General features: G+C 43.9%; 1 protein-coding gene across 2 annotated transcripts in view; it reads left to right on the top strand.

Moving 5' to 3' along the window:
• The first annotated feature begins 22,636 nt into the window (after nucleotides 1–22,636).
• The window catches only part of Ubap2 (ubiquitin associated protein 2), a 98,967-nt gene continuing 94,641 nt past the window's right edge, over nucleotides 22,637–26,962 (top strand). The window contains exon 1 of one of the 2 annotated variants that reach the window (XM_048364091.1): nucleotides 22,637–22,930. The gene's annotated coding sequence lies outside the window, so the exon portion shown is untranslated. Of the gene's footprint in view, nucleotides 22,931–23,012; nucleotides 23,129–26,962 lie in introns of those variants that run through there. The other variant, XM_048364010.1, reaches the window with a different exon arrangement.

Below are 26,962 nucleotides of genomic sequence, written 5' to 3'. Positions count from 1 at the left end.
GACTGGCAAAAAAAAAAAGTGAGAAAATCAAAGTATGCACAAAGTATGGTTTATATTTTAGTATTGGTTTTTACAGTACTGGACTTTAAACTAGGGGCTTGCTCAGCTGATATACTTTACCACTTGAGTCACACTTCCAGCCCTGTTTTTTTTTGTTGTTGTTGTAATTTTGCCAGTCCTGGGGCTTGAACTCAGGGCCTGGGTACTGTCCCTGGCTTCTTTTTGCTCAAGGCTAGAGCTCTACCACTTGAGCCACAGTGCCACCTTTGGCTTTTTCTGTTTATATAATACTGAGGAATCGAACCCAAGTCTTCATGCATGCTATAGACAAGCACTCAACCACTAAGCCACATTCCCAACCTTAGCCTGCATTTTTTGCTGGCTGCTTTGGAGATGGACAAGTGAACTTTTCTGCCTGGGCTAGCTTAGAAGCACAATCCTCTGGATGTCAGCCTTCTATGTAGTTAGGATTACAGGAATGAGTCACTAATTCCTGACTCAAAACATGTTTTTGTTTGTTTTGTGAGGAATTGAACCCAGGGGCTTTCTTTGCTAAGCAAGCACACTACCATTGATCTAGTTTCCAACCCTGAAAAATACTTTTTTTTTTTTTTTTTTTTTTGCGCCAGTCTTGGGGCTTGGACTCAGGGCCTGGGGTACTGTCCCTGGCTTCTTGTTGCTCAAGGCTAGCACTCTGCCACTTGAGCCACAGTGCCACTTCCTTCTTTTTCTGTTTATGTGATGCTGAGGAATTTAACCCAGGGCTTCGTGCATACTAGGCAAGCACTCTATTGCTAAACTACATTCCTAGCCCTGAAAAACACATTTTTTAAAGAGGGAAGTTGGACAAAACTGTAGTATCAATCTTTAATGGAGTTTTTTTTTTTTTTTTGGTTGGGAGTTTTGGGGTTTAGTTTTCTTTAATCAGGTATTCAGAGTATTAATCCTTTTTTTGTTTGTTTGTGGGTTGTGGGGCTTGAACCCATGGCTTGGGTACTGACCCTGAACCCTTTCACTAGGCTAGCACTCTACCACTTTGAGCCATAGCTCCATTTCTGATTTTTGAGTGGCAAATTGGAGATAAGATTCTCACAGGGATTTTTCTGCCTGGGCTGGCTTTGAACCTTGATCCTCAGATCTCAGCCTCCTGAGTAGCTAGGATTACAGACATGAGCCACCGGAGCCCAGCTCAGAGTAGTAATCCTTGAACCAATCTTCCCTATACACTTATGTATGAATTTGATTTACAAAGATATATGTATGCACACAATTTCTCAAGTGTATATGTATTTTGGTTAGGAATGTAACTCCATGGTAAAGCACTTTTCTAGCATATCAGAGGCCTTGGGTTCAGTTCCCAGAACAGCAAGTATAAATGATATTATAATATGGAATAACCAGATGACTTTTACTATAAAAGAAATGAAATATTGCCACTGGATCTCCCAACTGCATGTTTTGTTAAAGAGTTAGGCAGGGAGTATCTTAGAGAAAGAACACTGGATCTGAGGTCCATCCTACTAATTAAATCTGTCTCTAATCACTAGCCAACTGTATTTTGTTGTTGTTGTTTTTGCTTCATTGTCTTTTTGAGACAGGGTCTTCCTATGGATCTCTGAATCTCTTGCTGACCTCTAATTCTTGATCCTCCTGCCTCAGTCTCCTGAGTACTGGGATTATATCAGCTATCATTTCTTGACTCTAGCCAGGTCTTTGAGTTTTCTGTTTTGTTTTTACTCATTTAGTTTTTCCAAGCTGGGACTCACTCTTGCTTGGCTTCATTGCTCACTGCTGGTGCTTTACCACTTGAGCCACACCTCCAGCCTAGCATTTTTCTGGTTAATTGGAATCAGAATCTTGCAAATTTTTCTGCCCAAGATGGCTTTGAACCACAATCAATCCTGCAAGTCTCAGATTCCTGAGCCACTGACATGACGTAGCAGGTAACCTCTCTGAGCTCACCATGAACTTTGTTGCTAAGGGATGTAAAGGTGCTTTTCACACAAAGTGCAACTGTAAGGCATTCCGAGGGCTCCCAAGTCACCTTAGGGCTCCTGAGTCATCTATTGAGATTTCACAGACCCAGGGAGATGGCTGATCTTCACTTTAACTCATCCCAAATAATCATGTCTTTGGAGCAGCCAGGAATAAGGAGAATACTAGGAAATAACATTGACACTTTAAGCTTTAAGCACTCAAGCCTCCAACAAGGACTTTACCTCATCCAGGGTATTCCTTCTGGTTGAAACCTACCCTGTCTAAACCGAAGTGGGCTGACCAGCCAGCCAGGTGACCCACACTAGAAAAAAGGACATATGTGGGCTCAGGAGACCTGAGTGACCAGGAGGGAGAAGCAACAACATGCGTTGTTGCTCATAGGTGGCTTCTCAGAAAACCCTGGAAATGCTGAGATTCTTAGCTGGTACAATTGGAGTAAGGCCCCCAGCAACAGGCGTTGAGATTCATAGGAGACACCCTCCTAAGGCAGAAGTGGCTTTTGTGCTGGGCATGGGAAAGAAGGTGACTTGAGTATTAGCTTTGCCTTGCAGGCAAAGACCAGGCCCCATGTGGACCCATCTAATTTCTATTTTCCCTGAGTTCTCTCCCCTGTCCCCTATCTCCTGTACCTCTGTAGCTGACTGTAGCAGCTAAAGATAAGAGTTTTGGGGCAGGGGCTATTCTTAGCAGGGCTTGTCTAGGCCTGCAAGAACGGGTTTAACTTGCTCCTGAGAGTCTTGACTCCACCCTGAACTCCTCTGGCTTCAGAGAGGGGAGAAGGAAGGATTATAGGGAGAAGAACTGATATAGCCAGAGATATGTCAAGTCTAGGAGGTCCCTGGAGAGGTGACTTACTTTGGGAAAGGAAAGGGTCTAGTAGGACTTCCTGAATTCCCTCCATAGCGCCTCCTCATAGGTCCCAGGACAGGCTGGTCTCTAGTTCTTCCTGGTGCTCTTAAAGTCTGAAACCCATTGGCTCAAGTGCATCTCTGCCTCAGCCCTTCCTTTTTTTGTGTGCACATCCTAGGGCTTGAAACTAAGGCCTGAACTTCGTTTTTGCTCAAGGCTAGTGCTCTATTACTTGAGCCTTAGCTCCACTCCTGGCTTTTATTATTATTATTATTTTATTTTATTTTATTTTTTTGGTGGTTAATGAGGAGAAGAGTCCCAGGTACTTTCTTGTACAGGCTACCTTTGAACCAAGATCCTCAGATCTCGGCTTCCTGAGTAGCTAGGATTATAGGTATGTGCCACCTGAAATTTTCAAGTAGCTAAGACTACAGACATGTACCCCACACTTGGATAAGTCACTTTTTGGAGTGGGGGTCAGTATTGGGGGTTGGACCCAAAGCCTTTACAGCTGAGCTATATCCCCAAGCCCTGGTGTTACTTTTGACTTTTGGTTCTCCAGGAAGTTGCCATCATGAAGGTTTCCAGGAACAGGAATCAGGATAGTCCAAGAGGCTCAGACCTTGCCCTCTGTAGAGTCAGCTTCCTCCACTAAGGCGGGAATTGTCATCTGAATCTCTGCCCAAAGTCTGTGTGGCATCAATGTTGGGCCACAGAGCAAAGCAGGCCCTGAGAAACTTCCATTCCTCCAGTCTTGCTTTTGTCACTCATGACAGCTTGGTGCCTGCCCTAACTTGCAGCTTTCTAGACTCTTACTGTAGTTGTTTCCTTGGCAGCACAAGAGCTGTTTGAAATTCAACAAATAAAATGATAATAGGCAGACAGTCCTTCTTGCTGCTCCTCCAGGTCAGCTTGCAGTACCTGCTGGGTCTCTATCAAACTGGTTTCTTGTCCTCTGATGAAGATGAGGAGAAGGGACATGAGCTTATTTATTCCCCATTGCACATTCCACCTTCCAAACAGCAGAGTCTCTGCATACCCTATCAGATGGCCCTTCCATTAGTCTCTCTGTTGCTTCGTTGTTGCCCCCTTTGGCCCAGTAATGATCATGTTTCTTCACCCTTATTAGCCCTGAGGTACTATACATTGTTTTGTTGCTTTTCCTTGATCAAACTCACATCAGGGCCAGATACTGGTAGCTCATACCTGTAATCCTAGCTACCAGGAGGCTGAGATCTGAAGATCACAGTTTAAAGCCAGCCCAGACAGGAAAGTCTGTGAGACTCTTATTTCAAATTAACCACCAGAAAACTAGAAGTAGGGGGCTAGGAATATGGCCTAGTGGTAGAGTGCTTGTCTAGCATGCATGAAGTCCTGGGTTCAATTCCTTAGCACCACATATATATAGAAAAAGCCAGAAGTGGCGCTGTGTGGCTCAAGTGGTAGAGTGCTAGCCTTGAGCAAAAAGAAGCCAGGGGCAGTGCTCAGGCCCTGAGTTCAAGCCCCAGGACTGGCAAAAAAAAAAAAAAAAGAAAGAAAAGAAAAAAAGAAAACCAGGAGTGGTACTATGGCTCAAAGTGGTAGAGCACTGGCCTTGAGCAAATGAGCTCAAGGAAAGTGCCCAGGTCCTGAGTTCAAGCTACTACTGACAAACAAAAAAGAAACAAACAAAAAAAATGCCTCAACTTCAGCTATTTCTTCTTGCTGGGTCCTGATATATTAGACTTGTACTATATTCTTGAGATCTAGGGATCACCAACCTAGGCTGTCACTTGTCAGGCCTTTGCAAGTTATCTAACTTCTCCTCTGCTTCGGTTTCCTCATATATAAAATATTAGGTCCCTTTTACTTTTATAATCTTTGGTTCTAAGGCAATAATAAGGTGATAGACAATTCTAGCTCCTATAGAATTCAACCAGATGAATATGGGCCTGAGTGAAAAAAATACATAAAATTATTTTGTTGGACATTTGGGTTGGCAGGGGTGGGTGAGAGTGTATGTAAAAACATCCCAGAGTTGAGTTGGTTTTCATCAAGAATTACCTCTGTGCTATATGCATATTTATTTTAAATATGGCTCTTTGCAAGAAATTATCCAGAAGCTGAGGGCTGGGGGCTCATGCCTGCAATCTTAGCTATTCAGGAAGCTGAGATCTAAGGATCATGGTTCAAACCCAGCCCAGGCAGGGGCTCTTCTTTCCAGTTAACCACCAGAAAACCTGAAGTGGAGCTGTGGCTCAAAGTGGTAGAACGAAAGCCTTGAGCGAAAGAGCTCAGGGACAGTGCCCAGGTCCCGAGTTCAAGCCCCACAACTGACCAAAAAAGGAAAAGAAAAGAAAACCAAGTCTCTAGCGTCATCTCTTGAGTTGTTCCTACAACTCAGCTTTTTACTTTTTATTCAGTTCTGTTAGTCTTTGCCTTCTCATTAGAAAGTGTCAGAAAAATCTTTCTGGCGTTTTTACTCAGTCCACTGCTATTAACTGTGCCTCCACTTCTCTTTGTATTTCGTTCTCTGTTTTTCGGCTTCTCTCTACTAAAACTAAGCAAAGCAAAGCAAAAGGTTCCTACCCCACCTCCAGCCTCACTCAGCAGGGCAGAATTAATAAGTTTCTAAACAAAGACATCTGGCATGCTTACAAACTAAGCAGCCAGAACCGACCAGCACCTGGAGCTGTCAGTCAGAGGAAGAGTCCCACATGCTGGAAAGTTTTGGCCCCAGAAAAGTTTTCCCAGACTGATTGAGGCCAAGCCTGATAATTAGTTTTAAGTTTACACTTTGGACTGAATCCACTTTGGACAGAATCCACCTGGCTGTTTTTTGTACCACCCAGTTGTCCTAAACCTGTGATTTCAGGAAAAGTACTTAAAAACAAGAGAAGGAAGGCAAAATTTCTCTGTAACTGGAGCCATAGATGGGCCCAAGAACTTTTAGAACTAGAAGAGCTCCAAAGATTACATATAATACAATAACTTTGTTTTATAAAAGAAGAAGATCCAGAAAGAGGGGTTTTGCATAAGGTCACACAGTAAGTTAATAGCATAGCTAATAATAGCAAAAAGGAGCATAATCCTGGGCTCTTATTAGTCTTTCGTTTTTGTGGTTTTGGAGATCTGATCCATAGTTTTACCCTCTACCACTGAACTGTTTTGTTTGTTTGTTTTCCTTTTTGGCAGCATTGGTGTTTTGAACTCAGGGGCTCATGCTTGCTAGGTAGGCACTCTACCACTTGAGCCATACTTCCAGCCCTCCCCCCCCCCCACTTTTATTTGCTACATTTGAAATAGGGTTTTGCTTTTTGCCAGCCTGGCCTAGACTGAAATCCCTCTACTTATACTTCCTGCATGAGGAAAGTGACAGGCATATAGTACCATGCTCAGACTTTTCTGATGAGAAGGGGTCTCTAGAATTTTCTTTATTTTGGCTGGGGAGGCTCCCAGCCTCCTCTGTAGCTAGGATTATAGACATAAGCCAGCAGAATTTCACTGTGTAGATAAGTCTGGCTTCAAATCTGTGATCCTCCTACCTTAGTGCTGGCTTTACAGGCATGTACCACCACAGTTGGCTCCTCTTTAGCTTTATTATAACAAACATTCATAGCATCTCAGACAGGATATGTGCAGCCAGTTATAAACAGAGCACACAACTTTCAAACTCCTTCAATAGACTAACAAAATCAGAAAGCCACTATAAAAGCCAATGAAACCATCATTTGATGCTCTTAACAGGGAAAGTTTAGAGTAAAGGTTGTTTAACAACTTTTCACCAGTTGACTTTCAGGGATGGAAACAAAAATGGCAAAATTGGGCTGGGAATCTGGCCTAGTGGTAGAGTGCTTGCCTCACATGCATGAAACCCTGGGTTTGATTCCTCAGTACCACAAATATAGAAAAAAGCCAGAAGTGGTACTGTGGCTGAAGTGGTAGAGTGCTAGCCTTGAGCAAAAGGAAGCCAAGGGCAGTGCTCAGGCCCTGAGTCCACATGCCAGGACTGGGGAAAAAAAAAAAAAAAGGCAAGTTTATCGGAATAGCTACAGTCCAGAAAAAGCAGCAGTCTTCTTCTCTCTTAGGCTTGAACTCAGAGCTTGGGCACTGTCCATGAGCTTCTTTTGTTCAAGGCTAGTACTCTACCACTTGAGCCACAGTGCCATTTTTGGTTTTTCTGTTTATTTGGTGCTGAGGAATTGAACCCAGGACTTCATGCGTACTAGGCAATTACTCTACCACTAAGCCACATTCCCAGCCCAGCAGTGTTCTTCTGAAGGACATTGTTTAGGTAGTGTCTTTGAAAGTCCAGATCACCTGGCCTACAGCTAATCAATCTTGGGGTTAAGTCCCAACAACTCTCTAGGATTTAGGAGGTTAAATTTATATTGAGGATAGAGATGGAAAGGAAGACATAAAATGAATTGTTGTTTCTCCACAACATTGAACATTTGTGCCCAAGTTGCTACATATATTATCAGTAAGGAACCTTTCTTCTTGGACCTAAGAGGAAGTCTCTCAAAATCAAAAGAGAAGCCAGGTATTGGTGGCTTGCACATGTAACCCTAGCTACTGAAGAGGCTGAGATCTGAGAATCATAGTTTGAAGCCAATCCTGGCAGACAAATTCACTCCATTTAACCAGCAAAAAGCCGAAAGTGGAGACCTGGCTTAAGTGGTAGAGCTCTTAGCCTTGAGTGGAAAAAGCTGAACAAAAGAACATACAGGGATCAGGAATGTGGCTTAGTGGTAGAGTGCTTGTCTAGCATGAATGAAGCCCTGGGTTCCATTCCTCAGTACCATATAAAAAGAAAAAAACAGGGGCTGGGGATATAGCCTAGCGGCAAGAGTGCCTGCCTCGGATACACGAGGCCCTAGGTTCGATTCCCCAGCACCACATATACAGAAAACGACCAGAAGCGGCGCTGTGGCTCAAGTGGCAGAGTGCTAGCCTTGAGCGGGAAGAAGCCAGGGACAGTGCTCAGGCCCTGAGTCCAAGGCCCAGGACTGGCAAAAAAAAAAAAAAAAAAAAGAAAAACAAAAAAACAGAAGTGGCGCTGTGGCTCAAGTGGCAGAGTGCTAGCCTTGAGCAAAAAGAAGGCAGGGACAGTGCTCAGGTCCTGAGTCCAAGGCCCAGGACTGGCAGAAAAAAAACAAAAACAAAAACAAATAACCAACACAAAAATGACTGATAGAGTGGCGTAAGTGGTAAATGCCTTGCTAGCACGTATGAGGCTCTTGCCTCAAACTCCAGGACAAGTACTAAGTAAATCAATCAATAAATTATACATATATATAAAATTATATTTCAGGGCTGGATGTAGTATGACACACCTGTAGTCCTAGCATTCAAGAGACTGAGGCAAGAGGATCTTGAGTTAGAGTTCAGAATGGGCAACATACTGAAACCCTATCTTCAACTCACTCTTCTAAAAAAAGATAGTTTTTCAAACAATAAAGTCACTAGAGTCACTAGAAGTACACTGTTATGGCTTAACTATGAAATGTCCCTCTGATAGGCTCATATATTGGGGGCTTGGTTGCCAGATAATAACGTTTTGGTGAGTAATTGTATCCTGAGGGCTCTAAGCTAATGGATTAGCCCATTGGTGGATTCACAATATTGATGGCATTATTGGGAAGGGGTGACAAGTAGGAGATCGAGCCTAAATGGAGAAAGTTGGGGCCTGTCCTCAAAGGATATCTTGTCTGGTGTCCCTTCTCCTTTCCAGTCATACTATGAGGTGGCAATTTTGTTCCTTCCTGTTCTCCTGCCAGGCTGCCCTGCCTCACCATGGCCCAGAAACAATGGAACCAGCCAGCTATAAACTGAAACCTCTGAAACCATGAGTCAAAATAAATCCCTCACCAGGTGCTGGTGGTTCAGGATTGAAATCCTAGCTACTCAGGAGGCTGACAGCTTAGGATCATGGTTTGAAGTCAGCTTAGGCAGAAAAGTCTGACTCTTCCTCTAATTAAAATAAATGAAACTAAATTAACTAATTAAAATTAAATACATTAAATAAAATAAATTAATGATAAAACTGGACTGGAGGCATGCTCAAGTGATAGAGCACCAGCCATTGGCACATGGTAACATCCTTCAATTTTTACCGTGGGTCTTGCCTCTCAAAGTGATTTTTTTTTCCAGTCTTGGGGCTTAAACTCAGGGCCTGAGCACTGTCTCTGGCTTCTTTTTTCTCACAGCTAGCACTTTATCACTTAAGCCACAGTGCCACTTCCAGCTTTTTCTATATATGGGGTACTGAGGAATCGAATCCAGGGCTTCATATATGTGAGGCAAGCACTCTATCACTAGGTCATATTCCCAGACCTGTTTTTTTGTTTCGTTTTGTGTACTGTGGATTGAAGCCAGAACATTGAACTTGCTAGGCAAGCACTTTGCCACTGAGCTACATCCCAGCCCTTGAAGTGATTCTTAGAGAAACCAGGATACAGGAAAGTTATAGCATTACATTACCTCCCTTAAGGAGTCTGCCTTTTGTGGTCCTGAATTCTGGTATTACAGGTATGGTGGCTTGTGAGCATTTTTTTTTTTTTTTAAAGACCCTGACACTTGTTGGAGATACACCTTATCAATCCTGGGCACTTTGGCTGAGTAGGTCTTTTTTTTTTTTTGCCAGTCCTGGGCCTTGGACTCAGGGCCTGAGCACTGTCCCTGGCTGCTTCTTCTTCTTCTTCTTCTTCTTCTTCTTCTTCTTTTCAGTATTACTTTTTAAAAAAAAATTTTTTTTTTGGCCAGTCCTGGGCCTTGGACTCAGGGCCTGAGCACTGTCCCTGGCTTCTTTTTGCTCAAGGCTAGCACTCTGCCACTTGAGCCACAGCGCCACTTCTGGCCGTTTTCTATATATGCAGTGCTGAGGAATCGAACCCAGGGCTTCATGTATATGAGGCAAGCACTCTTGCCAGTAGGCCATATTCCCAGGCCCTTTGCTAAACTTAAAAAAAGAAAAGAGGGCTAGGAATGTGACTTAGCAGTAGAGTGGTTGCTTAGCATGCATTAAGCCCAGGGTTCGATCCCTCAGCACCTCATAAACAGAAAAAGCCAGAAGTGGTGCTGTGGCTGAAGTGGTAGAGGGCTAGCCTTGAGCAAAAGGAAGCCAGAGACAGTGCTCAGGTCCTGAGTTCAAGCACCAACTAGCAAAAAGAATAGTGTTTTCTTGCCTGCCAAGAAGCTGATGAAGACAGCTGATGAAGAAGCTCAGAAGTCATTTCCCAGATTGGTGACCTATTTTGAATTTTTTCCTAAAGCAGTGCCCAGTGTCAGAAAAGTCAAAAGTATTGTAGCATATCCTTCAACCAAAAGGCATTTGATATTGCTTTAGGAAGACAACAGGTGTAGCCATTCTGTTCTTGCAAAAGCCTCCACTGAACTATCTTTGGCACAAAATAGGGTCCTGAGCCTCTGGGAGATTAGCCTAGGCTAGGGGAATGTCAAGAGAGGTCTGGGTTGAACAGGCTGCTGGGCTCCCTCCTGCCCTCTCGAGTGTGCTGTGGGAAGTATCTTTCCTTCCACAGTTGTGTTGGCATTATACTCATCCTCAGCAGAGCAGGTTGTTTCTGACAACTACCATTTGTATAGTGCTGGAGGCTCAATAGAAAAAAGAAAGCATGTGTCCAATGCAATTGGATTTTTTTTAAAGTCCACATGCAATTGAGTACTAAGGGAAAGTTTTCCTTCTTTAGGGACCACAAGTGGCCCATCCTTAAGTTGTCAGAACTGGCGCCACATCAGCAGCAGAGGATGTTGGGGGGCAGGTGGGAGCCTCCCCATCTAAAATATCAACCGACCACCTGTCATTCCACCATTAGGACTTAAGTCCTACTGTCTCTAAAGAGGTTTTTCTGCTTCTAAAGTCTCCTACTAGCACTGAAAGTCTTGTTGAAAAACATTTAGTAGGGATTACTAACATGCAATATATTATACTTTGATTCCATTCACTGCTTCTTTCCATCATTTCTTTTTTTTTTTTTTTTTTGTATTGAAACTTTCCATCATTTTCCTGTATCTATCTCATCTCTCTCCTGGTCCCTCACAAAATATAATGCTCATTTAGGTTTTTATCTTTTTAGTGTTAGAAGTTGAATTTAGGGCCTGTACCTACTAAGCATGCACTCCTCTCACTGAGCCTCCTAGTGCCTCTGTTTTGAGGTTTTGATTTTTATTCATTTATTTATTTATTTCATTTTCTGAGGTCTCATTAATGTAGTCAGGCTTGTATCAAACCCTTGATCCTCTGACACCCGTTCCTGAGTGACAGGATTAAAGATATGGGCCATTACAACTATCTTTATTTTATTTTTTTGCCAGTCCTGGGGCTTGAACTCAGGACCTAAGCACTGTCCCTGGCTTCTTTTTGCTCAAGGCTAGCACTCTACCACTTGAGCCACAGCGCCACTTCCAGATTTTTCTGTTTATGTGGTGCTGAGGAATCGAACCCAGGGCTTTATGCATTCTAGACAAGCACTCTAAGCCACATTCCCAGCCCCCTACTTTTATTTATTTATTTATTTTTAATTTAATTTTATTGTCAAGGTGATGTACATATGGTTACAGTTACATATGTAAAGTAGAGATTTTTTTTTTTTCTTTGCCAGTGCTGGGCCTTGAATTCAGGGTCTAAGCACTGTCCCTGGCTTCTCTTTTGCTCAAGGCTAACACTCTGCCACTTGAGCCACAGCGCCACTTCTGGTAGTTTTCTATATATGTGGTACTGGGGAACCAAACCCAGGGCTTCATGTATATGAGGCAAGCACTCTTGCCACTAGGCCATATTCCCAGTCCCCCTACTTTTATTTTTAACTGATACACAAGAATATGAATGTTAGTTACTATGCAAGGTACCATGCAGTGTTCCATACATGTATACATTGTATAACTGTTAAATCAGGAAAGGTGTTTATCTCCTCAAACTTTTCTTTTTTTGGGGGGGGGGGGGGTCCAACACTGGGACTCAAACTCAAGATGTGATGCTTTTGCTCATTGGCTGGCACTCTACCAACTAAGCGACACCTCCAACCTTTCTCCTCAAACATTTATCATTTATTTGTGGTGAAAACCTTCAAAGTTAGTTCTTGCAGCTTCTTGAAATATACAGTACATAATTGTTATCTGTAGTCACCATACTGTGCCATTGTACCCTAGAGTTTCTTGTTCCTTCTAACTGTAACAGTCCCCACTGAGTAATCTTTCTCCAACCCTCCCACCCCCATTATCCATAATCTCTGGAACAAATGCTCTTTCTACTCTCAACTTTTATGAGATTCCACTCCAGCTATTTATTTGTTTGGTTTTGTTTTTGTCAGTCCTGGGGCTTGAACTCAGGGCCTGAGCACTGTCCCTGGCTTCTTTTTGCTCAACACTAGCACTCTGCCAACTTGAGCCACAGCACCACTTCCGGCTTTTTCTATATATGTGGTGCTGAGGAATCGAACCCAGGGTTTCATGTATACGAGACAAGCACTGTACCACTGGGCCATATTCCCAGCCCTCAGCTATTTATTTACTTATTTTTGTGTGTGATCCTGGGGGATGAACAGAGGACCTCATACATGCTAAGCGTACCCTCAACCACTGAGCTATTAGGAATGGAACCGAGAGCTACCTTCATGCTAAGCACTCTATCCCTAAGCCACGTTCCCAGCACATTATTTTAAATTAAAAAATACAGGGCTGGGGATATGGCCTAGTGGCAAGAGTGCTCGCCTCATATACAGGAGGTCGTAGGTTCAATTCCCCAGCACCACATATACAGAAAATGGCCAGAAGGGGCGCTGTGGCTCAAGTGGCAGAATGCTATCCTTGAGCAAAAACAAGCCAGGGACAGTGCTCAGGCCCTGAGTCCAAAGCCCAGGACTGGCAAAAAAAAAAACAGAGTTGGGGCTGGGGATATAGCCTAGTGGCAAGAGTGCCTGCCTCGGATACACGAGGCCCTAGGTTCGATTCCCCAGCACCACATATACAGAAAACGGCCAGAAGCGGCGCTGTGGCTCAAGTGGCAGAGTGCTAGCCTTGAGCGGGAAGAAGCCAGGGACAGTGCTCAGGCCCTGAGTCCAAGGCCCAGGACTGGCCAAAAAAAAAAAAAAAAAATACAGAGTGGCTGAGGATATAATTAAGTGGTAGCATATCTGCCTAGCATGTACAATGCCTTGGGTTTAATACCAATATTTGTACTGCCAGAAATAAGTATTTAAAGGCAGGATTTATTTAGGCTCTTCATTTAGAGGTTATAGTTTATGAATAGCTGGCTCCATTGCTTGGTGCCTGAGCTGAGGCAGAATAGCATGGAGTCAGGAGCATGGTGAGGAACTGCTTACCTAATGGTGGAGGGGAAATGGATAAAGACAAGAGACAGGGACAAGATGCCCTTTCAAAGGCATGTCTCTTGTGACCTACTTTGTTAGCTAGGCCCCATCTCCTGAAGTTTCTACCACCTCCCAAAATAGTGCCACCAGTGGGGAACCAAGCCTTATGTGATTCAACATGTCTATGACAGACATTTCATATTCAAACCATAACAGTGTTTTCTATAGGTATATTCACTCAAAGACTTAGTTTTGGCTTTCCCCCCCGTTTACAGTGCTGGATGTTAAGAATGGCATTGTATATGTTTGGTGCTTGGTTATGGGTGTGTTTTATGATTTTTTTTTTTCCAGTCCTGGGGCTTGGACTCAGGGCCTGGGCACTGTACTTGACCTCTTTTTGCTAGTATTCTACATCTTGAGCCACAGCACCACTTCTGGCCTTTTCTGTTTATATGGTACTGAGGAATTGAACCCAGGGCTTCGTGCATTCTAGGCAAGCACTTTACCACTAAGCCACATTCCCAGCCCCTTTATGATTTATTTTTATGATTGTGCTTTTTGTTTTTTAATTGTCATGGATAATGGTCAGCAGTCCATGGTTTAACTTGTGGGAATAATCTGAGTTTGGGTGTTGTAGGGAGCAGAGTTGACTCCATCTTGATTAGGGAAACATGGTAGGAAATGTTAGAGGGAGTAGATTAGGTCAACCTGGCCCCAAAATTCTGCTTCTGTAATTGGCTTGCTTAGCTTGTTTGTTGCTTGCTCTACCCTCTGTGTCAAGCTACACTTTTACCTTTAAAAACCCCAATTTGAGGACATCTCGGGGTCATGGTGGCAGCTCCCGAGTCTACACTGTGTCCCTAGCCGGTCAGCCCACTTTTCACTGGCGTAGTTTCAGCTCCCGAGCCTGTGCTGTGTCTCTGGCTGGTCAGTTCGCTTTATGTTTCCCCAGTGAATCCATCTTTTTGCTTGAGACTGTCTCAACGGTGGACTCTTGGAAGGACGGGGAATTCCCCCCCCATCAAACCCCGTAACACGGGGAATGGATGGATATATTGAGAGTATACAAGTATCTTCTTTCTCCTTAAATGTTTGTCGTGTGTGTGTGTGTGTGTCCTGTGTGTATGCGCGCACCCCAGTACCAGGACCTCATGAGCCATGAACTCATGGCTGGTACTTTACTACTTGGGTTATAACTCCAGCCCAACATTTCTGTTGGTTATTTTAAAGATGGTAAGTGTAGCTCTATGGTAGAATGCTTACCCATGATCCGTAGATCTCAGCCTCCTGAGTAGCATGGATTATAGGTGTGAACCAGCTTCCCTTGCTTGTTAGATTTTTTATTTCAAATTAAACACCAAAAAAGCAGAAGTGGAGTTGTGGCTAAGATCTGAGGATCAAGGTTCAAAGCCAGCCCAGGGCAGGAAAGTCCCTGATACTATTATCTCCAATTAACCACCAGAAAACTGGATTTGGAACTCTGGCTCAAAATGGTATAGAACTAGCCTTGAGCTGAAAGGCTCAGGGACATGGCCCAAGCCCAGAGTTCAGCCCCATCACCATCACCACCCCTCCCCCACGCGCAAAAAAAAAAAAAAAAACTAACAAAACCCTAACAAAGCCTAACTTTTTGTTATTGTTTTTAGAGATCAGTTTTGGCTATGTTGCTGAGATTGCCCCTGAACTTCTCAAGCTACCTTCCTGCCTAAGCTTCCAGAATAGCATGGACTACTCAAGGTTGCCTTTGTGCACAACTTAACTCCTTGGTTCTCCAACAGTCTTCCAAAATAATTATTGTTTCTATTTGACAGATAAGAAAATTGAGGAGCATGAGATTATGTATCTTGCCTAAGGTCACACACCTCCATTTTTTTTGGGGGGGGGCAGTTCTGGGGCTAGGTCTCAGGACCTGAGCACTGTCTCTGGCTTCTTTTTGCTCAAGGTTAGCACTCTACCACTTGAGCCACAGCACTACTTCTGGCCTTTTCTGTTTATGTGGTGCTGAGGGATCGAACCCAGGGCTTCATGCAGGCTAGGCAAGCACTCTACCACTAAGCCACATTCCCAGCCCACACACCTACATTTTTCTTTTTCTTTTGTTTTTTTGTTTTTTTGGCCAGTCCTGGGCCTTGAACTCCGGGCCTGAGCACTGTCCCTGGCTTCTTTTTGCTCAAGTCTAGCACTCTGCCACTTGACCCACAGAGCCACTTCTGGCCATTTTCTACATACGTGGTGCTGAGGAATTGAACCCAGGGCTACATGTATATGAGGCAAGTACTCTTGCCACTAGGCCATATTCCCAGCTCCACACCTACATTTTTCAAAAACAAAGGTTAGCAAAGTTTTGTGTAAAGGGTCAGACAGTAAATATTGGGCGTTTTGAGAGCTACCCAATCTCTGGGTATTTAACTCTATTATTAGTGTATAGCACAAATATAGCCCAAAGACAGTACATAAATAAGCATTAGGCTACATTGGAACAAATCTCAATAGAGTCTAAAATTGGAATTTCCTATACATCTTATATATAATGAAATAACATTCTTCTTTTTATTTGTTTCCCTTAGTCTTTAGAAAAAAGGAAAAACTATTATTTGCTAGTGGGTCATTCATAGAATTTGCTGGATTTGGTCTACGAGCTTCAGTTTTCTTAGCCTATTCTATAATCCAGGCTATTTTTTTTTTTTTTGCCAGTCCTAGGGCCTGAACTCAGGGCTTGAGCACTGTCCCTGGCTTCTTTCTGCTCAAGGCTAGCACTCTCCCACTTGAGCCACAGTGCCACTTCTGGCTGTTTTCTATGTACATGGTGCTGAGGAATCGAACCCAGGGCTTCATGTATATGAGGCAAGCACTCTTGCCACTAGGCCATTTTCCCAGCCCAATGCAGGCCTTTTTGAATGCTTTAACCACTGACTATATAAGTACTTGTTTAACCAGATTAAGTTCTTTTTTAGTAGTAATAGCAATATATCCATACACATTTATGTATATATACATCTACATTCATGTATATATATTTACACACATATCTATTACATATATGTGCATATATACTTCTGGTATTAATAACTATAGGTATGCCCTATTATTACACTCCCAGCCTCTTATTATTTGTATACCAATTATTTTCTGAAGTCTCTGACACTGTTTTTCATGAACTAGACAATGTATCATTTAAAGTGAACAGAATTTAGCTGCTGCTATTGTTTCTTCTTTTTTTTTGTCGGTCTTGGGGCTTGAACTCTGGGCCTGAGGGCTGTCCCTGAGCTCTTCAGCTCAAGGCTGGTGCTCTACCAGTGAGCCACAAGACCATCTGTTGGTTAATTGGACATAAGAGTCTCAGGGATTTTCCTGCTCCAGGCTGGCTTTGAACTTAATCTACAGATGTTAGTCTCTTGAGTAGCTAGGATTATAGGCATGAGCCACCAGAGCCTGGCTTTTCTTTTTACTTTTTGAGTTATTAGAATCTGAACTCAGGTCCTCATGCTTGCTTAGCATGCTGGCTTGGCTGGTGTTCTACCACTTTAGCCACACCTCTAGTCCTACTTTTGCTGACGTGTGTGTGTATACGTGTACCAGTCCTAGCACTTGAAGTCAGGGCCTAGGCCCTGTCCCTGTGCTATTTTTGCTCAAGGCTAGTGCCACAGCTTCATTTCTAGCTTTTTGGTGGTTCACTGTGAATAGAGTCTCATAGACTTTCCTCCCAGGCTGGCTTTGAACTGTGATCCTCAGCTCTTAGCCTCTGGCGTAGCTAGGGTTACAGGCATGAACCACTGGTCTCTAGCTTTTTGTTTAGATTGAATCTAGCAAACTTTCTTATCTGATTGACCCCAAACTGCAGTGATCTCCTGAGTAGCTTGGTTTACAGGCAGGGGCCATTATGTATTTTAGAATTTAGCTTTTTTTATATTGAACCAAAAACAGGCTGAGAAGGATTTGATTTTTGTTTTCTTTTTAGTGCAGGATTTGTGTCAGGGTTTCCTAATAATGAGCTAACATACCCACTTCGACTCAAGGGTAAGTTATTAATTAGTAGAGTTAGATAGGAACATACTGGACTTTTAGAGAAATGAGACGGCATAGGGTGACTAGAGTCCTTTTGGTTATTCTGAACAGGCTTTATATAATGGTAGTGCTTTGGTCATTGGATTCAAAGATGAACCTGTCCACACTCAACTGACCATGGTTATAAACATCAGAAACTGGCAGTATATTCAAAATTGTCATTGTTAGTGTACTAATTTTGTGCCAAGGAAAATAACATGTGGTCCTCTGGTCAACAATATATTCAATTCTCTGGATAAAAGTCTTAATGAGAGCCAAATTCTAATCAGAACGTTGCTTGGCAACATAGATCACAGGGGCAGGGAGTCTTGGGTGATCTTCAGAGGTAATAAACATGGAACAGCCATTTCCAGGAGATTAAAGGCAGAGAACTGCCAAGGGGACCAGAATGTTCTATGTGCTGGTCAGGCTACCCTTTTCTTATACACTATATAATTTTGCTTCTTAACATTCTCTTTATAAGAAAAAAAAAGATCTAATAAAACCTATTTCCTCTCAGTAATCACATTCTTCAGGTAGCACACAATACATTTGATTATGATGATTTATTTTGCTATAGTAAATTAGACTTGAACTGTGATTAGATTTTATCTAATTTGTGAAAATTCTGCTTTGTAGTTTATGCACTTTTGAGTGCATCTTTCTAAATGTCTGCCACTTATTACTGATTTCTGAGAATGGGCCTCAACTACTTGCTTTACTGCCTCCCATGTGTACATGAATAGAATTTTAAGAATTTCTCCAGTGTATTTTCTATTACATTAGGCTTTTACCCCAGTTCAGCCAGGAAGACTTAAGCAAACAAGAGCTTGTTACAAAGCTCGTGTTTTTCTGAAGTCACTGGATGTGCAAATTAGTTTTAGAGGTAATGTCTGCTAGTTAGCTTGGGTAGAAAAGGAACCTGGGGCATGGTAAGCACTTGCTGTGCCCAGCTACATTCCAAATCCCTACCTTCCTCTTCTCTCCCCCATCTCCCCTCAGCCTGGGCCTCACCCTTAAGTGTTGGAATGTTAGGATTACAGGCATCTTACCTGGACCTCTTCTTTACTTTTTTCCCTTCTTTCTTGCTCACTCCCCCTCTCCCCCCCTTTTTGAGACAGCATCTCTTTATGTAGTTCAGTTTGGCCTCACAGGGTTCTCCTGCCTCAGCCTCCTCACTACTGGGAAAACTGGTATTCAGTCCCATGCCAACAAGTTATTTTTTTCTGTGTGTGGTTCTAGAGCTTGGCCCTTTTGCTGATCCTAGAGTTTGAACTCAGGGGACAGGTACTGTCCCTGAGCTTTTTTGCTCAAGCCTAGTGCTCTACCACTTGAGCCATAGCCCTCTTTCTCCTTTTTTGGTGTTTGATTGGAGATTAGAGTCTTATGGACTTTCTTGACCTGGGCTGGCTTTGAAATACTCAACACTCATATCTCAGCCTCCTAAGTTGCTATGTTTACAAGTTTGATACACCAGTGACCCACTAAAGTTAATTTTTAATGAATATGCCAGTTTCTTCCTCATGTTAAAACAAAGTGACAGCATAAAAAAATAATAGAGTAGTCTCTTGGCCAGCACTTTCATTCACAAACCTCTTCTCCTCTCATCTACCATGACCAGGTTTGTCTTTTATTCTTTTTTTTTTGTAATTTATTAATTAAACAAAAATTTTTTTGACAAGGTGTTGTGCAAAAAGGGTACAGTTACATAGTAGGGCAGTGTGTACATTTCTTGTGATATCTTACACCCTGTCTTTCTTTCCCTTCCCTAGGTCAAGTAGACATATATACAATACACAATGTACCAAGAACATATACAGTAGCCATGTGACCTACGCCCAAGAAAATTTGCCTAGGGCTTTAAATGTAATGTCGACATTAGACAATATGTCGACAGTAGTCTTTTTTTGGCCAGTCCTGGGGCTTGGACTCAGGGCCTGAGCACTGTCCCTGGCTTCTTTTTGCTCAAGGCTAACACTCTGCCACTTAAGCCACAGCGCCACTTCTGGCCGTTTTCTGTATATGTGGTGCTGGGGAATCTAACCCAGGGCCTCATGTATACAAGGCAAGCACTCTTGCCACTAGGCCATATCCCCAGCTCCTCGACAGTAGTCTTATATGAACGTACAAACATAGCTTTTGAGCTATTGTATTCCACTGAGAGGTCAATTTTTGACCTTTATATGTTGAGTAGTTGTTTGGTTTTAGTTACATAATGTTGGGTCGCTGACCCAATCTTGTGGGAAATACCATTTGACAAGCAGTTTTTGGTTTCACAGACCTGGTCTCTACTGTCTCTCCGTCACCCCATCTTAACAGTCATATATCAGGGAGATCATGTCTTTTATTCTTTTTTTTTTTTTTTTTTGGCCAGTCCTGGGCCTTGGACTCAGGGCCTGAGCACTGTCCCTGGCTTCTTCCCGCTCAAGGCTAGCACTCTGCCACTTGAGCCACAGCGCCGCTTCTGGCCGTTTTCTGTATATGTGGTGCTGGGGAATCGAACCTAGGGCCTCGTTTATCCGAGGCAGGCACTCTTGCCACTAGGCTATATCCCCAGCCCATGTCTTTTATTCTTGCAGAATCAATTTCTCCAGTTTTTTTCATTTACTCTTTCATTCTTAAGGGTAGCTTTTATCTTTGACTCTCCCACACATTTCTTTTCTTTTCTTTTTTTGTTGGTTGTGGGGCTCCAATTCTGGGCCTGGGTGCTGTCCTTGAGCTCTTCAGCTCCTGGCTACCACCGGTCTACCACTTAGGCCACAGCCTCACTTCTGGTTTTCTGGTGGTTAATTGGAGATAAGAGTCTCACACACTTTCCTGGCCAGGGCTGGCTTTGAACTGTGATTCTCAGATCTCAGCCTCCTGAGTAGTTAGAATTATGGGTGTGAGACACTGGCAACCAGCTCCCACACATTTCTATAAAGCAAGTATGCAAACAGGAAGAAGGCTGAACTGACTAGGCACAATCCTAGCTCACAGCAAAAGGTGAGAGTTTAGATATTTTCTATGCAATTTTTTTTTTTTTTTTTTTTTTTTTTTGCCAGTCCTGGGCCTTGGACTCAGGGCCTGAGCACTGTCCCTGGCTTCTTTTTGCTCAAGGCTAGCACTCTGCCACTTGAGCCTCAGCGCCACTTCTGGCCATTTTCTGTGTATGTGGTCCTGGGGAATCGAACTGAGGGCTTCATGTATACGAGGCAAGCACTCTTGCCACTAGGCCATATCCCCAGCCCGGTTTAGATATTTTCTAAACAGGAATAGTCATAATAAATTCTGTTTGAAAGAGGCATAATTTGAGAATTGTTAAATTGGTTCAATGAAAAACAAAAGAAATTCCTTGAACTGAGCAGGACTGTTTAAAGTTTCAATTGTTTTCATAAGGTAATTTAATACAGAAAAAAACTATTTCTAATTAGCAATTTAGTAATTAGTAGTGCCCTGCACCTAGCTCAGTAATAAACAAATTCCTTGTACCTTACTTAAACTTGTTGGCCACTATGGGGATAAAATGAGTGTGAAAACAATTGTAATATTTGAGATACTTTACAGAATTTTACTAAACTTTCACAAGCTAGTGCTTTTTTTTTTTTTTTGGCCAGTCCTGGGGCTTGAGCTCAGAGCCTGGTCACTGTCCCTGAGCTTCTTTTGCTCAAGGCTAGTATTCTAGTACTCTACCACATGAGCCACAGTGCCACTTCCTGCCTTTTCTGCTTATGTGGTACTGAGGAATTGAACTCAGGGCTTCATGCATGCTAGGCACGCACTCTACCACTAAGCCACATTCCCAGCCCAAGCCAGTGCTTTTGAAGTAAGGCCTGCTGGACTCCAAAACGTGGTTTTAAGAGGTCAATGGTATTGTGTGGGTATACACACACTCTTGCATATGCACATTATCATTATTTTCTTTTGGTGTTGGGGATAGGGTGCAGGTGAAGGATTGTGAAGCTTCCCTTTGTAAGTGGAGACTCTTCACTTAGGGTCCTTGACTTCCCAGACCAGTCACAATGGTAAGAAAACTTGGAGGAACTTTATTGAGTAAATTAGCAAGCAAATGAGCAAGCAAGCAGGCAAACAAGTACAAGGCAGAGGCACATTCTGAGTGTAGGTGGTCTCAAAGGGAGAGTCATTGAACTTTTTTTTTTGGGTACTGGGATTGAACGGAGGATGTTACACTTGCTAGGCAAACACTTTGCCACTGAGCTACATCCCAGCCCAACATTGAGTTCTTTGACATCGGGGGTATTAAAGGCAGGGTGACTTAAAGGTATGCAAAGATTGGTGATTTTAGTATTACACTTTTATTACTTGTGCTCAGGATCTAAGACTGATCTGTACTTTAGATATACTTGACTATTGTGTCTGGGCATCCCTTTTAGGAAAGAATTCATCTGGCCATAAAAGAGATTTTTATCCTTGAGATAAGGAATGCATCCCATCATAAAACAAATTTATCCTCCATAGTTAGAAGCGTTTCTATGTTTCTAAATACATTGTTTCTGAATTCATGGGTGCTGTTTACCATGCCTCACGGTTTCCCTACTCTAACTTGCCTCCACACAACCCACCAGGACCTTGTGCATGTTGTGTCTACCACTGGGCTACATTCCCATCTACGGGATGGTACCTTTGAGGATCAAATAAGCCATTCTACTAGAATTACCAACTATTATCGTGTATGACTAACTCTAGAGCTAACAACAGGTTCTTACTGAGAAGTGGGCCGCTCGGTTTTCTAGGCACAAAAGAGGATTCGGGGTCCCAGGCCAGGAAATGTCTCTCAGCCTCTTTCCGTATCATCGAGAAACAGGGCCAATCTTAGCCTCAATGGGCTAAGATTAACATTAAAATGATTGCATAAGCGGCTGACATTGAGTAGGAACCCTGTGAAATCATGCAGAAGTCACTTGGGAGTGGAGAACACAATACACTTTTTTGGGGGGGCTGGTCTTGGGGCTTGAATTCGGGCCCTGAGTTTTGTCCCTGGGCTTCTTTTTGCTCAGGGCATGTGTTCGGCCACTGGAGCCACAGCTCCACTTCCGGCTCTTTTCTCACAGCCAAGGCTGGCTGCAAACCATGGTCCTCAGATCTCAGCCTCCAGAGTAGCTCGGACGATAGTTTTGAGCGCCGAGCCACAGTCCACTTCTAGCCAGGCTGAAATCTCGAGCTGTGGGTTCGGGGTCGTCGTTCCCGGGCTCCGGGTTCCTCAGCGAGCCGTTAGCGTTTTCCCGCGCAGGGGGCCGGCCGGGTGAGCGCGAGCGCGGCCACGTGGTGGCGGAGCCCACTCCCCGCCAGGACTACATCTCCCAGTGGGAAGCACGCAGGGGACTCCGGGCCGGTGGCGCCCGCGGGTGTGAGTCCCGGAAGCCAGACTAGTGCGCTTTCCGTCTGGGCCAGAGGCCCCGGCGCTGCACGTAAAACGGGAAGGCCTGCCATCGCAGGCGCCTTGACAGTGAGTGCAGCGTGGTGGGGGTCGTGGTCCCCTCCGGCAACATTGAAGGCCAAGCTTGCCTTGAGTGGTTAGGTCACGTCAGGTGACGGGAGACTGCCAGCAGGGAGTAGTTTGCGCTGCCTCGTGAAGTCATCACGGCGCGACAAGGAATCAGCTGCACCGCACTTCGGACACTCCGCATGCAGCAATACCACCGGGTTCATTCCGAATGCGGGAAGTGCCAGACGCTCTCCTCGGCGGGCTCCATCACTAGTCTCCACCTAGTCTGCGCGGCTGGCGGCGCCCAGTAAGGGAAGGAGTGGGGGGAGGCTGGGAGGAGGCGGCGCTGCGCACGAGCGACGTGGTGAGGCCCCGCCCCCCAGCGACGTGAAGGTCACGTGACGGGCAGGGTCGCCTCTGCCGCCGCCGCCGCTTTGTAAGAGGCACATTGGCAGGTAACGAGCGGCGGCGGCGGCGGGTCCCGAGTCCAGCAAGAGCAGCAGCGGTAATTGCCACCCTCTCCCCTTTAGGGTCCCGAGTGCTGCGGTGTGAGCTTTTTTAGACCTGGGTTCAGTTCCTCTCAACTCCCAACCCCCTTCAGGATTCCTCAGCGCCCACCCCGTGAGAATCGGGCCGAGCTTCCCTGGCTGGCTCCACGCTTCCTTCGTTAGGTCCAGGCCGGGGCACCTTCCTTCCTCTCGTGCTCCAGGCGCTTAGTGCTGTTTCTTCCTGTCTTTCTGTCCCCCCCCCTCCCCCCAATCCTGGAGGACTGGGCCCCACCCAGCCCCAGGGGGCGCCTTCCCCTCCCCCCCCCTTGGGTTTCTGTCCTGGAGGGTGTGGTTTTTCTCTCCCACCTCCTGGGTTGCTGCCTGGCTCCTCGAGCTCCCCGCCACGCTGTCTCTCCCTTCCCCAGCTCCTCGCTTTCACGTCTGGCGCTAGTCCTGAGACCGACCCTGTTCGAGCCCCAACTTCTGAGCCTTTCCCGGCTTAACCTGGAGTCCTGGCTCAGTTCTACTTGTCCTTTGCATTCCTTGAGGGGCTTTGGTTTCAGTTTGGACTCAGTTTTCCTCCTTACTCCCGGTTCTTGTAGTCTGGTTGTGTTACTTTATTCTTTTCTTTAATGTCGGTTTAGAGCGCCTGGTAAACTGTGAAACGCTCTGTTACGTATTCGAAATGTTTATTCTTTCACTGGTGCATTACAACTCAGTGTTCTTAGCCACTCACTTCACCAGGTTTTCCCACCTACCTCCGTGGAGTGTTGTTCTGTTTAACTAGTTAACCCAGGCATCTGGAGAGTCACCACTCTGGTCTCTTACCCTTGTTATCTCTAGGGGTTGATCCCGTAGTTCCTGTTATTTCTAGGTTGACATATCCTGTAGTAAATTTATTATCCACTCTTGTATATTGTTTATATCTATGTCCAATGAATACAATCTGTCACTATTTAGGCTTACTTTGTTTCACATCACTATAGCCTAACAATTGAGAAGAGTTTCTCCTTTCCTTCCTGTCTTCCTTAGACAGGTTCTTGCTTTAAAGCCCTGGTGCAACTTGAATTCATTATGTAGTCCATGCTCACTTCCGACTCTGTCCTCAGGCTGCTGGATTACAGGTGTGTACCACCATGCCAAGCCTGCAGTTCATTTGTTCAGTGAACACTATTTATACATTTTCCTCTTAACACTCTACATGCATTTTTCTCTTATATTAGAAGGCTTTTTCATAAACTCTTGGTTAGTGTGTTCCTCACTTTTTCCTATGAATTATGTGTCCTTTTCAGTGTTAGTTTCTCACAGATGGAAGGAAGGGTGAACATCACCTAGCTTTGTAGCTTAGGTATTGGATGGCTATGTTGGTTCCTGTAATCTCAGAACAGGGGATGAGTTCTACTGTTAGCAATTGGCCAATAACATCCTACCTGCCTGTAGGGCCTCTTGGCTAGGGCCATTTCTGTGGGTATGAAGGTTTTTCTTAGCAGAGCTCTTAGTTTCCTGCATCATTTTTGTGCTGGTGTCAAGGTATTCTCCCTGCTCCCCCAATATTTTCTCGTGAGTCTCATGTGTTGTTGGAGACCTCCTCCCCACCCCCACTCACTGTGTGTTTCTTACATCCTTTTATTTTCCCCATTTGCTTCCTTGCTGCCTCTGACCCTGAATAATTAAGAAACATTTCAGAGAAGGGAGATTTTTGAAATATGGCTGGAAGTGGTGGCATGGGAGAGAATGAGGCCATGGAAAAGGATTGTGATAATTGCCTCTCCTGACTGTTTTCCTGCTGCTCTGGTTTCCTCTGGCCTCTTTAAATGTGGGCTGGATCAGCAGTAGTCACATGGAGCTTCCTTTAGATCTATACTGGAACAACACCACCTTGGCCTGCCTTCCTGGTAATTGGTGGAGCCTGTGCAGTGTTTAGCGGGAGTATCTCTCTTGGTAGTAGTTTGAGTGACTTTTATTATTTATGGAGAAATGGGAGAGCATGGCCACGAGAGTGGATTTATTTCAGTATGGGAGAGCATGGCCACGACAGTGGATTTATTTCAGTATGCACTTGTTTTTTTTTCTTCTTTTCTTGTGGTTGCTCAAGGCCTTGAGCTTTCTAAGCAGACACTGTACCACTTAAGCCATTCTGCCAACTCTCTGAGTTGGTAATTCTCAAGATAGGGTCTTGAATTATTATGTTTGGGCTAGCCTGGACTGCATCCTCCTATTTGTGCTTCCCTTTGTCACTGGAATGATTGGCAGGAAACACCACACCCAGTGGTTGATTGATGTGGAGTCTCAAGAACTTTTAAGCCTGGGGTGGCCTTGAACAGAGATACCCAGATCATCTCAAAACATGCTAGAATTCCATGTTTGAGTCATCATGTGCTGATAATGTTTTTTTGTTTTTTTCCCTTTTTTGAGACAGCCTTGCTCTGTGGCTTAGGCTGACCAGAACTTTTTGCTTCTCCTGCTCAGCCTCCTGATTGGAGATTAAAAGCATATCATGCACCATGCCTGGCCAAAGGAAATCTTAATAACTCATCATTTTAAAAAATCAAAAAAAGGATTGGGGACCAAGTGTGGTCAGCCTGGACTACATGGATAAATCTTAGCTCCAAAAAAAACATATATTTTCTGTGTTACAAGACTTTCTGGGGGAAGGTAAGGGTGTTATGAAGAGCTAATTCTTTTTTTTTTTTTTTTTTTTTTTTTTTTTTTGCCAGTCCTGGGCCTTGGACTCAGGGCCTGAGCACTGTCCCTGGCTTCTTCCCGCTCAAGGCTAGCACTCTGCCACTTGAGCCACAGCGCCGCTTCTGGCCGTTTTCTGTATATGTGGTGCTGGGGAATCGAACCTAGGGCCTCGTGTATCCGAGGCAGGCACTCTTGCCACTAGGCTATATCCCCAGCCCTGAAGAGCTAATTCTTGCTCAAAAGAAGCTATGCATGAATTCATAGGTAGGGAAGATTTTCTGCTCTTGATTGTTTCATTTATGTTTATTCTTTCAAGGTAACCCAGGTTGTCAGCAAATAGCAGGTGATTCTTAGTTGTTAATTTGAGTAAATGGAATGTCCTTAAAAGATAGGCATTATGGCTCCCATAGTGTTGATGGTAAGCTAGTAACCTTTGATAGATTTTAGCAGCTATTTTTGTTGCTGTTTGTAAAATGAAGAGCGGAGATGAACATAAAGAAAGACAGATTGGGCCATTTCTCCATGTAAGCCTGTGGTAGATTTTGAAATTGTTTTGACTCCAACTACCAAGTATTCATTTTTTCTTTTTGAAGTTAAAGGAATAAATCTGTCACTTTCCACAACTGGAATATAAACTGCTTCTGCTGATTATTTTCCTACACTTTTTTTCCCCTGGATTGTGTTTCTCCCAAACTTGGTGTATACCCTATACTTTCTCTTTTGGTATTGGGGATTGAATTGATGGCCTTACAAATGCTAAGTATGTGGTACAACAGTGAGTTACACCCTTAGTTCTTTGTGCTATTTAAAGAAAGGAAGTTATTTTAGTTCAGAAATTTTCTGATTTTTGGCATTGAAGAGCAGGGTTGTAAATTTCTGGAATGGATTACAGTTAGATTCAATTGTAATTAATTTGTTTCAGTTTTTCAGGAGATCTGTGTGTGTAATGCACACATGCGTGTGTGCACACACAGAGAGCAGTACTGGAGTTTGAACTCAGAGCTTTGCACTTGTTAGGTTAAGCTACACCTCTAGTCCCAGATAACTCATTTTCATACTAAACTTAATGAGCTCATTGACTTGGAGCCTAATTAACTATTTGAAATTGAAGCACAAAAAAATACTTGCATTAAGGGATTAGGTTTTTCATAAGACTAGGCTGTTCT

This window comes from Perognathus longimembris, chromosome 1 (genome assembly GCF_023159225.1).
Source record: "Perognathus longimembris pacificus isolate PPM17 chromosome 1, ASM2315922v1, whole genome shotgun sequence".
Classification (NCBI taxonomy): domain Eukaryota; kingdom Metazoa; phylum Chordata; class Mammalia; order Rodentia; family Heteromyidae; genus Perognathus; species Perognathus longimembris.
Note: the sequence above shows the minus strand (reverse complement) of the source record. Positions and strands in the feature narration are given on the sequence as shown.